Consider the following 12,120-nt stretch of genomic DNA (forward strand, 5'->3'; position numbering starts at 1 on the left):
ATTGCAAGCTCCAATTGTACTGCCATCTCTCCCATATTTTAAGTCACTCTGGGGCTATATTTTACACCTTCAACCTATCATTTTATTAGTTTTCCTGTTAATAGCACGCTGAAACAGAGATGTCCAAAGCCACTAACCCCCCTTTTATACTGAAACAAAGACCCCAATGGCAGGCCATGGGGAAACATGAAAAAATGGTGCCAAAATACACTATCTCTTTCCTCTGGTAACACAGCACCATTAATTGGCTCCCTAAGTGGCTGAAGTTTAAAATCCACAGACAAGCTTGGTGAATTCTTACTGTTAGAGGAAACATTTCAGAGGTTTGTTCACTAAGTATTGGAAACCTTGTGCTCCCTCATTACAAATCCAACACATTTGCAATGGAGATATCCCAGGGGGAGAATAAAGGAAACCAAATGAAGCCTGAAGCAGACTGCAAACAAGGAAGCTGAAACAACTGCTGGATGTTGTTAGCTCTTCCACACTTTTTCAGGAAACACTCCTAGCACATAGATAGCTGAGTATTACCTGGATTTTCCTGCATGAGAATGGTTCAAAGCTGCATTAAGGGACATTTAGACTGGACATTAGGAAGCATTTCTTTACTGAGAGGATGGTTAAACACTACAATAGGCTTCCCAGACACGTGGTTGTTGCCCCAAGACTGATGAATCTGGACAGTGCCCTTAAAAACACACTTTAACTTTTGATCATGTGAAGTGGTCAGGCAGTTGGACTGAATGAGCATTTATAGGTCCCTTCCAAATGAAAAGTCCTCTTCGATTTCTATTCTGTTCTAGCCCATGCCATCTCTAAACATACTATGCTTATTTTTCACAAATATTCTTTGCTGCCACTAGCTGCCCCATTTTTATTTATGGCTAAGTGTAAAATGTCAGTTCAGGTATTCTCTGACACCTTTCTCATCCACAGAAACTGGACTTTTTTAGTTTTGTGTACAAGGCTCCCTCTTTACCCTGCTGTCAGATGGGCTGAAAAGTGCTCTGGGTCCGGGACCTAGCTGCATTCCTGGAAAAGGGGAAGGTTTCAGAGCAGCTCTTGTGACAACCTAAATGACCCCAACATGTTCCTGGTCATTTTGAAAGTCTGACACTTCCTTTCATCACTAAATAAAACCCCTGCATTATTCATAAAATCTGTTGCCAAGAGAAGTTTCTAATTGCTCCTCTGCCAGCAGGAATGAATGCTGAGAACTTCCAACTTTTTACATGCATGGTATTAGTACATTTCATAACTGTATCTTGGAAGAAGAGAGAGCTGCAGTCTATGGATAATGTTCAGGTTAAGTACTTCAGAAATCTGCTACCATCTGACATTCACAGACAAAAAAGTCAATGACTTCATTTAATGATTAAGATGAGTTTGGTTTTGTATCAGACTTGGCTTAAGAAGGATGAGCTGGATTCATTAGAAAATTATGTTTAATTTATAAGCCACTTCTACTTGAATTAGCTAACAAAGATCAGGGGGAAAAAAATCAAAAATCTCCAGAAAGCTGTTTTAAAACAGATGAGATAAAATTGTGAGTTACTGCACTGCATTCAGAGGACATGAGAATGAATCTGACACCTGCTCATCTTTAGCCATAGCTCAGAAACCAGTATTTCCCTGAATGGACATTTAAATGACAGTGTCAGTCTGGACTTTACAGTTTGCTTTTGAGTTGCATCACTTGGATTTATGGCCTGCAAGAGATATCAGGTGCAGAGCTTATGTGCAATCCATCACTTCCCAACTGGTACAATAAAGCCAGAAAGATACTTCACCTCCTTCAAATGAGATTTCTGACCTGTCTCAGAACCTGCAATGAAGACAATGAAGTACAAGTGTAACCCCATTTAGGAAAAAGAAGCCCAGAGGCAGCAGCAGGTCATCCTGCAGAGCACGGGGAGGGAGTTCTATCCATGAGCAGCTCCAGAATCAGGGTGTTACAACACACCCTGCAGGACCACCTTCTCCCATGCTCAGGGCATGATGTGTGACCAGCAGCACAGCATCTCACCCACTCACCTAACCAAAAGGCTTAAGGGTGTGAGAGAAAAGAGGGGTTTTATACCCAAATATTGTGTAAACACATACTCACTTAACAGTTCTCATAAGCATTGCAACTCGCTTCCCCTTACCTCTCATATTCCCACTACCAAACACCAACTGAAGTGCTGCTACTTTGAGCTGTCCTCAGGCAGGGTATGGACAGCATCTGTAGGTAGCTGAGAAGGACTGCAGTATCCCTGAGGTAATGGAGTTTGTCTTTTGAGGGCCATGTGTCTTTCCAATACAGAGGTACCAGAGTATCAAAATGAGGCAATGCAGTTAGTCCCACAGAGTGTCCCCTGTGTCAGGCTGATTCTGGCATGTGCCAGACACAAACTGCACTGCTCACCTAAAAGCTGTCAGGGTTGTACTGTGCACAAGTATCCCCTGTGCAAACACAAACACTACAACGTGCCAGTGAGTATTTCTAGAGGTGGGCTGTGTGGTACCTGCCCTTGAAACACTCAGGATAACAGGACAAGTAGATGGAAAGACACAACACTGATCAAGAAATATCCAGTCAGCCTTGCCAGCAGTTTGGTAAAATTTGCTTAAGGTGATCAAATGCACAAACACAGAGCTTTCATCTACACTGACATGTACAGCATGTCCCAGAGAAGTGCCCTAACGCTAAAACATTTGTCACTGGAGTTTTAATAAAATCTCATCCACCTCTACTTTTTGCCAGAAGAAAACCCAAATAATTAATCTTAATTACCCTGAAAGTATAACAAGTTCTAAACCATGCAGACTCAGTTTACTGAATTCAGGCCATGGAATAATTGACTTTTCATTCTACTTGTCTTTGTTTTAGTAACTAGCACTGAAACTGGCAACTAGTGATGAAGACTATTTCTGGAGGATAAAAGTCTGGATTGGCCAGAACCAGTGAGAACAAAACCGAGTATGTGAAATTTTTTTTAGACAAGCACCAAAACATTAACTATTTCATCTCCCATGAGCATGACTGATTATTATCTAATTATATGAACTAATTTAATGCACAAGTAAGCCAGCACATGCTACAACTACTCTGCTTGCACCATCTGCACTGTTAATATACAGATGCACAGATCTAACAGGAGTACACTAAAATCCCCATTATGGATGTGCCATTCCACCTGTATTTTCAAATGTACCTTAAGCACAGCTAGGGCAAGGGCAGAGAATGTGACCACAGCAGCAGAGAATAGTTTGTAATACACATTTCTAGTACACGGAGAAGACTGCTACAGCAGCTCAGCATGCTGAAAGCCTAGCAGGATCTATGAACACAAAGTTCATGGGAATTCAGCAGTTCCCTTTCCTTGTTTTTTCTACCAAGTAACTCAAGGGAGGCAGCACATCGAGCTATTTTAAGATAATGGTATCATTAAGGGTGAAACACATGTAGTTATTTTAAAACAAAGCAATGCAGCTAAACTGCATCAACGCTCGCTCCAAAGCCTGGGTCTGACTCTGAGGCAAGGAATCCACAAGCACTGCACAGCCGAGTTGAACCAAAAGGGTGCAAATGCGAGACAGCAAAGCACTGCCCTGCTCCCCACGGCGCTTCACACACGCACAACTTTCCCTGCCGAGCCCTGCCGCCTCTCCAGCAGGCCGGGATCCTCGTTCTTGGGGCAGGCTGGCAGAGGCTGTGACACAGCGCTTGGAAGCGGGCAGGAGGCGGGCGGGATGCAGCCGGGACCGGGCGGCCCATCCCGCCGGCAGCGCTGCCGGCCCTGCGGGGCAGGAGCGCCGCGGAGCCGCCCGGCGCTCACCTGGCACCGGCGGCCGAGCCCGGGCAGCCGCGGCCGGCGCGCCCTGCCCGGCCCTGGCGCCCGTCCCGCCCGTGACTCCACCGCCCAGGAATGGCGACCACCGCGCCCAGGAGCAGCCCCTGAGCCCCCCGGGACCGGCTGCCCGCGCCCGGCACCGACCTGCGGGGAGCGCCGCGGCCGAGGCGGGGTCCGGCGGGCCGGGGGCCGCTGGCGCTCGGACACGGCCCGGGCACGGCTCCAGCCCCTCGGGCGCTCCGACCGACCCCCGCCGGCCGCGTCCTCTGCCGGCCGCAGCTCCGGCTCCTTCCCGGCTACTCACCCAGGCACTGCCACGGCGGGGCTTCCAGCAGAGCACGACGCCTTCCGCTCGGGAAACTTATCTCTCTCCCGCTACTGCCATTTGCTAACTTGCCTAAAGAGCCTGCAAAATCCCAGAAAAGGCTAGGAAACGAGAGGAGACGACTTAAAAGCTGACGGTCAGGACAGGAATTTATGGAATGAAATCTTTAAGGGCAGGAGCAGATAGAGCCAGCCAGCTAACGCTTTCATGCCCTGACTCTGGCCAGCAGCTTCATTTCGTGGGCAGAGCAAGGCTCAGGAGATGATTTAAAATACCTGCTCCTGGCGTGTTCCCCTGTGCATCAGCCGGAGTGCCCGGTGTAGCCTGCACGCTGCCGCGCCTCGTCCTTCTGCTTTTTCCAGCAGACCCCTCACGATCACGGTGTCACGGCTCCCCAGGCCTTACAATCAAGCAGTTTGTTGTAAGGGAACTAAAAATAGCACTGAATTTTTCACTGGAGCACTTGCTTGAGTGAAGATAGTGCCAGTCAGCCCGTGCATTAGTGAGCCTTACAGACCTCTAATACAGCCCAAATCCTCTTGGAAATACGGCCATTGACTTTTTTCAAAAGATTTTCTTTCTTTCTTTTTTTTTTTTTTTTTTTTTTGAAAGACAGCACAAAATAAATCTTCTTTCTGACCACTAAAAGACGAACTGAGTGGGGTTGTTTTAAGAATATCCTCGGGAAAGAGTGAGTCACTTAAGCTGCTTTTATGATAAAAGATCCCTGGAGGAAGTATATCTCCTTAGTCTCTGAGCCGTTCAGAGATCTGTGTGTCCTCCTGCAAATCAAAGTTTCACACTGTTAGGGTTTGTCCTGTTTGTTTGTAATAGTATGAGCACCTGCTTCCAGTGAGGAGTTAGGTCTAGCATGGGGAAGAAGAAGGATTTTATCCTGGCCTCACACCAGGATAAGAAGAACACCTCAAGAAGCTCGCTAATGAAAGCCTATGTCCTGCAGGGCATGGAGTAAGGTCTGCAAAAAAGTCTACAAAATGGCCCATAAGGTAAGTTTATGGCACAGGCTGACAAGTCCAGAAAAAAAACCTCAGGAGGAATTATTTTTTTGCAAAGCTTTTCATTGCTGTGCCCTGAAAAAAAAAAAATCACTGACGACCAAACTTGCAGAAGATGTCATTCAAGACAAAGATGCCAGAGCTGCTGCCAGTATCCGAGCCGGGACAGCAGATGCAGTTTTGAATGTAAAACTTCCAGTCTGTGGATGCCAGCTTCACACATATTCACACTGTGTCACACAAAGAAATGGGAAGGGGCAGGTGATGGCTGGCAGCAGCCACTTGTGGCATTCTAAAAGGCTGGTAAAGCCACAGTGATTCTCCTGCTAGTTGCTCCAGCCGTGAAGTATGCCTGACAACAAGCCAGGATGTCCAAACCACAGCAAGTTAAGTCTTATTAAAATACATATATTTCAAAGGAAGATTTTAGGATAGAAGTAAATAAAAAGTTGGAGACTTACTGGGAATATCAGAGGAGAGACGCTGGGTTTTGTTTCACTTTTGTATGAAGAAGTTGACTGTTAATGTAAAGTTGTCTCCCACACTTGTTTCCCCTCCTAAGTCTTTGAGCATTCCGTGGATTTTATTTGTTCTGCAGCAGAATTGCAGTATTTTCGCCCTCATGAAAGGGCTGGCAAATTCTTTCTACTCTTTTCTAGTGCTGACCAAACATGCTAGAAGGCATCATATAACATCTATGTAGCAGCAGCAGAGGTAGCCACAAACATAACAGTGTAATGTCCTCATTCCTGCTCCACTCGCCAGCTATTATTTATAGAGAGAAAGAGCATTAACCGAGCACAACGTTCTCACTAATTTAGTCTCACTTCACCATCTGTTACTTCCCATGAGTTGATCCTAATGAGAAACTACTTCAGAACACATTTGAGAACCAGCTGCACCCAGTGAAGTCACCGTAGGAGAGAAATATTCCCCTCCTAATACATCATATTCCAATGTTACAAAGCAGCTCCTTCCCTATCAAAATCCATGGGAACAGTGCTGTTAATATGAACACAGCCCTAAGTCACAGCCTCTTGCAGTCATGTTGAGCAAGTATCACTCTCAACATTGTTTTTCTGAATAAGTCACAATTCTACCCAGTTGGCAGGGCAATGAGAGAGTTACAGACATCACCCGTCCCCCAGGTCTGAGCAGCCTGCTTTCTGGAGCTGCTTCTCCTCCAGTGAGTTCATGGAATGATCACAGAAACTGGAATCTCCCCAGGAATAACATGTGACCATTACCCCTCACCTTTTCCATGCAACTCCTTGTAAAAAGAAGTCTCCATCTTTACAGGCACCCTTTAAATACTGGAACATGGTGATATAAGGCCTCCCTTAAGCATTCTTTTCTCAGGGCTGAACAAACCCGTCTCTCTCAGCCTTTCCTCATATGGCAGCCTTCCCAGTCCTTTGATCATCTTTGTGGCCCTTCTCTGGAACCCCTCCAGCTTGTCTACATATTTTTGTATTGTGGGGACCAAAACTGAACACAGTATTCCAGGTGTGGCCTGACAAGCAATGAGTAGAATTGGATAATGATCCTTTATCTCTGCTGGTGGTGCCCTTGTTGGTGCATCCCGCCATCCCGTTGGATCTCTGCCACAGCAGCACTGTTTGCTCATACTGAGTTTGCTGTCCACCAGGACCCCTTGGGCCCTTTCCACAGAGCTGCCTCCCACCAGGCAGATCACACACAGCCTGTGCTGCACCCCTGGATTATGTTTTTTCCAAGGTGCAAGACCTTACACTTGGCCTTGTTGAGCTTCATATGGTTCAGGCAGCCCACTCTTCCAGCCTATCCAGGTCTTCCTGCAGGGTGGGTCTCCCTTCTGAAGTGTTTCCTTCCCTACTCAGTTTGGAATCATTAGCAAACCTCCCCAGGGTGCACTTGGTCCCATCACACTGATCACTTGTGAGGATATTAAACAGTTTTGGGCCCAATACCCATCCCTTTGGACGCCACGTGTGATGGGTCACCAGCCTGAAGAGGAGCTGTTTACTGGCACCTCCTGGGTGCTTCCTGCCAGCCAGTTCCCCACCCACTGCAAGGACTGCTCCTCTAGACCATAATGTGTCTGTTTGTCCAGGAGGAGACTGGAAATATGGAAATCCCTGCAGAAATCCAGGTAAACAATGTCCAACCACCTGCCCCACTTGGACTGAGCAGTTCCTTTGCCACAGAAGGTGATCAGCTCTGTCAAGCACGATTGGCCCTTGGTGAATCCATCATGGCTTTTCCCAATCCCCTGCTTCATGTATCTTGCAATAGCTCCTAGGAGGATTCCTGTGGTAACTTTCCCAGGAACTGAAGGGCCTTGTATCACTGATGGGCCTGTAATCTCCTGGATCCTCTGTTAAGCCCTTCTTGTATATCCGGGTGAGTTTAGCCGCCTTGTAGCCTTCTCTGATGTCCCCTGATCTCCAAGATTAGGGAGAGAAGACTCACAATGAAGCCATCCAGTTCTCTCAATACCCTCAAATGGATATTGTCAAGGCCCATTGATCTGTGGGGTCAAGCTCCTGAAACAGTTCACACAACAACTCTTCTCCCCCAACAGTGGTGGGTTTGTGTTTGCACCAATCTGGATTGCTGTTCCCAAAGCCTAGGATCCAGCAGTGCTGGTGAGATGGACGTGAAGAGAATGTTGAGAACTTTTCAGTGTTGTTGGTGACTAATTCACCTCTCCTGTTTAAAAGCAAGCCAGTGATGCAAGTATTCAACAGTCAGCCACTCTCCAAAGAGTCAGATGTTGGCTGACACCATGCATGGAAAGACGAGTGGAAATACTGGCCCACAGCTGCCAAGATTTAGAGTTCACTACTGAACTCGTAACAAGATTGCGACTGCCAAGGCCCTGCAGACAGCTGAACCACATCCCAGCAAGTTGCACCATTTTCCATTTGAATTGCTGAGGTTAAACCTCTCTGTCCTCCTGAGAAAATTCCTTCTGAACATCCACCTAAATCATGTGGTGGTCCCACATAGTGGTGGGAGACACTACAAGATCAGTTTGGTTGGAAGCCAACCTGTAACACTACTGCATATTTTGGTCAAAAGCACACGAGCAAGAACAATGCCCTGGAAAACAGAAGTTGCTTTTTAACTGTTTGAGACAAAATTCCAAGGCTTTGTGCTGTAGGATTCCTTATTACAAATCAGGTTTAGCCTTTATCCTCTCTGTTGCTGTACCTAAGTGAATCAGCTGGGCTTGGGAGTGCACTGAAGAAACCCAAGAAAAAGTTGTGGAACAGCTCTGCAGAGTCCCTGGGTCCACTTGCATTCCCCAGGGCTCAGAGGAGCAGAGTCTGAATGCAAGTTACCACTGCCTAGATAAGTCACTGCTCCCAGTCAAAATTAAGCTAGCAATAGCCTCCTGCCTTCCCTACAGTTCATAAAAAAGGCAAAAAATCTCCTTCTGTTGCCTTTGTTGCCTCCCAATTCTGTTCTCCGTGGCACCAGGGAATATTTAGAGCAGTATTTTGTAAACAGCACGTGTTCCAGTGGCTGGCGCAGCACTGGCCCAGCACCATGGGGCTGCGTTCCTCACATTTTTGGACACTGGTGGACACCAGGGCTGCCTGGGCAGGGAGCAGCTGTGTGTGTAGGTGGGCAGGGAACAAGGGGAGGGACAGCAAGATGGGAAATACAGCAACTTTGCAGCTTGCAAATGTCATGGTCCTGACTGCAGCTCCCTGAATCCAGACTGTTCAACAAGTTTTCCTTTCGTGCCAGCTGGCTGAGGTGAGGGAAGCTGTTTTGCCAGACATTTTACTTTCTTCCCAAGTACCATGAGAAGCAATAAATTAAATTTCTTAACTGACGAAACCAACTGCTTAGGGATTTCTGCTCTGCCTCTAAGGTTTGGGATCTGCCACCCAAAGTATCCACTACACATCCCACTCAAAAGATTCTTCCTTATTCCTGGAGAGACTGCAACTTTGCATACTGGGGTAATTTTTAATACTTCATGTGACTTCAGAACAAAATCCTTTCCTTCACAGTGCTTAAATGGGATTTGAGCCTCTACTTCTCTTCATTTTTAGTACTTTATGGCAGGTTTTCAGAGGTGCCAGCTGGGTTACACCCATGCAAAATGGGAGTAACACCCAGAAATGGGAATTAAGGATCACATGCTAACGTAAATTGAGCATATCCCTTGTGTTTTATGACATGTGTTTAACAATATGACCACAAATATATTAAAGGAGGAGGTATGGAAGAGGAGAGCTATGCAGTGTAGGTACTTGCAGAACCCTACAAGGGGAATTTCTGAAGTACCCATAAATCCCCAACTGCTTAGGGAATTCAGTGTGACAAGAACACTTGGGGTTCTTTGTTAAAAGTGCCTAGAATATGTGAGGATGTCCAGATTTCGATCTGCCCTCCACTTTATCAGCAGTCTCTTGCTGTCAATAAAATAATCTCTGCTGAAAGCAAAGCTGTCAGCTTGTCCCTCAGCATTACTAAAGGCAGCATTACAGCAATAGGCATTACTAGACAGCCCTAGGAGAAGCTGAGCTGTCCTTTCAGTTGTTCTGCTAGATAAAATTGCTGTACACATTTCATAGGCAGGTGAAAAGTCAGTCACACACACAACCGTAACAGCAAAGAGGATGTTACAATCACAGAAATTATTTCCTCTGTGATACAGATGCAGCATCTGGTTTTGCATATTCCAGCACAAGAATAAATCTTACAGAGTGCTTTCCTCCATTTCCTTCCAACTTCACTGCAGTCCAAATACAGTTCATCTGATATGTAAGAAATTATACTTTCTCCATATGTTTGTGTATTTGGGCTTGGAATTGGTTATATTTGTGCAGCCCTCTGGGATGCCCAAATAACCCTGAATATCATGCTGAGATCTTCTCATGGAGGCTTCTGTCAGCTGTACCATGCAAAGGGCTCTCAGCTGCACACTATTTAACTTGCCCAATTACATTTTAGGCTGCGGTTCTGCATTGCAGCTTAGAGAAACCCTTTCCAAGAGCTAGGTCACAAGAAAAAATTGCCAGAATATGCTGTTTTTCAAAGAACCTATTCCTAAGGGGAATGGGAGATAGGACAAACATTATAGCAGGTCTGGAAGAAAACATCAGAAAAAAAATTACCGTGAAATTATAATCCATAAGGACAACATATTTGTTATATTCCTCTTAAATCTGGTTGTTACATTTGGAATGAACAGGTTCATAAACACAGATGCATCCACAAATTGCCCTTCAGATATTAACTCCCTTTCAGTTTTGATGCTGGAAAAGTATGGTGTTTGTGTGAGGCATCTGTCTACTAGACATAAGCAAACACCAGCTGTTATTTCCTTGGTTTATGAAAAGAAGGAGTAAATAAAAATTTATTAATTAAACATGGAATTCAGAAAGCTCAGATGTGGATTCAAGACTTATTACACAATCATGTCAACTTTCAGTCAAGGAGAGCACATGGGACCTGTGTCTCCCTCTGTATCACAGTGAAATGTGGTGACAGCAACATCTTGGTTTCAAATCCAGAGAGGAAGTCAAAAAATAAGCAGAGGTTCTGAAGGTGAATGTGGTTTTGAGGTTTCACCATGGAAAACAACCCTCCATGTGAGCCAGAAAAGCACATTATTTGCTCTTACATGGCAAACAAAACTTCTCAACCTCTTAGCCTTTGAGAACCAGAGAGCACATCCTCTGGGTTTGCTTCCCAGCAATTTTTCCAACAGCTCAGTGACACATGCACCAGGGAGGTACAGTTCATCTGCAGCATCAGTTATGAATCCAGCTCTTTAAAGCTGCTCCCTCCTGGGTCATCAGTTCAAACACAGCCCTGGTCTGAGATGATTGAAACTTGCCATAGCCTGACACCTGTAAATCAGCTCCAATGAAATGAGACTGGCTTCGCTCCCATGGCTGCTGGAGAAGTGTGCCAATAAAAATGACTGTAATCAGCAGCACCTCTGATATCAAGCTCAGTAGAACAGGCTTTGTCTTTATAGATCATCTGTGGGACCTTCAAAGATCCTACAAAAAACCTGACTTACAGCTATAATTTATAAAATATTAATAATACACAAATCACACATGTGGACTCCAGAAGTTTTCCTAGGTTACAGCATCAATTCCATGAAAGACCTGTCTTAACCTGTGTAATGTGGGCTCTGTCAGGGGATCACTGTTCCTTTCCATAAGTTTGTGTTTATTCCAAAGGTCCTCGGAGAGGATAGCAAGGACAGGGCAAGAATTAGCTGTGCACCACCATTTCACAACTCACACACAGAGAGGCACATCAGCTACAACTTGGCAGCTAGGATCAGTAAATTATTCCAAAAACACAGACTCGACAGCAAGCTGGAAGGTAAAGGTAAGTTTCTGTGCTTTGCATTGCTTTAACTCTGAGAAAGGGTCAAGGGAAAACAGGAAGAAGGCAGAAATCTTGCTCCTGTCCACAGAGGCTTTTGTGCAGTTCATAAGCTGAGACAAAAGAAGAGTAGTGAAAACTCATTTTCCATATCCCACATAGGTAAGTCCTAAAATAATAAATGTCTACTAGGTATAACTGTTGTCTCCCAGGGACCAAGACAAGAGAATAGTTTTTCTTATGGCTAATGATAAAATATATTTGAGAAGGCAGTTACATAAACAGATTATTCCTCTAGGCTGCCCTAAGCAAGTATGTATCTCTATCCCTTTTCACAAACAGCAAAATGAATGTATCATAGAATCATAGAATGGTTTGGAAGGGACCTTAAAGACCATGTAGTTCCAATTGCCCTGCCAGGGGCAGAGACACCTTTCACAAGGCCAGGTAGCTCAGAGTGGTATCCCTCCCCTGGACTTGCTCCTGTGCTGGGGACCAAAGAGCTGAATATGTAATGGGGCAACAGTGAAATATCTAAAACAGACCTGAGAGAGGCAACTCCAGGAACAGAAATGAAATGTATTTGTTCTCTGTT

General features: G+C 45.4%; 1 protein-coding gene across 5 annotated transcripts in view; it reads right to left on the reverse strand.

Annotated features, from left to right (window-relative positions):
- Positions 1–12,120, reverse strand: part of ARHGAP24 (Rho GTPase activating protein 24) — a 183,444-nt gene that overhangs the window by 66,967 nt on the left and 104,357 nt on the right. The window contains exon 1 of one of the 5 annotated variants that reach the window (XM_077177011.1): positions 4,437–4,580. The exons of 3 other annotated variants lie outside the window; for them this stretch is intronic. The gene's annotated coding sequence lies outside the window, so the exon portion shown is untranslated. Of the gene's footprint in view, positions 1–4,140; positions 4,172–4,436; positions 4,581–12,120 lie in introns of those variants that run through there. One more of the 5 variants, XM_077177012.1, reaches the window with a different exon arrangement.

This window comes from Agelaius phoeniceus, chromosome 4, assembly GCF_051311805.1.
Source record: "Agelaius phoeniceus isolate bAgePho1 chromosome 4, bAgePho1.hap1, whole genome shotgun sequence".
In the NCBI taxonomy this organism is placed as follows: Eukaryota; Metazoa; Chordata; class Aves; order Passeriformes; family Icteridae; genus Agelaius; species Agelaius phoeniceus.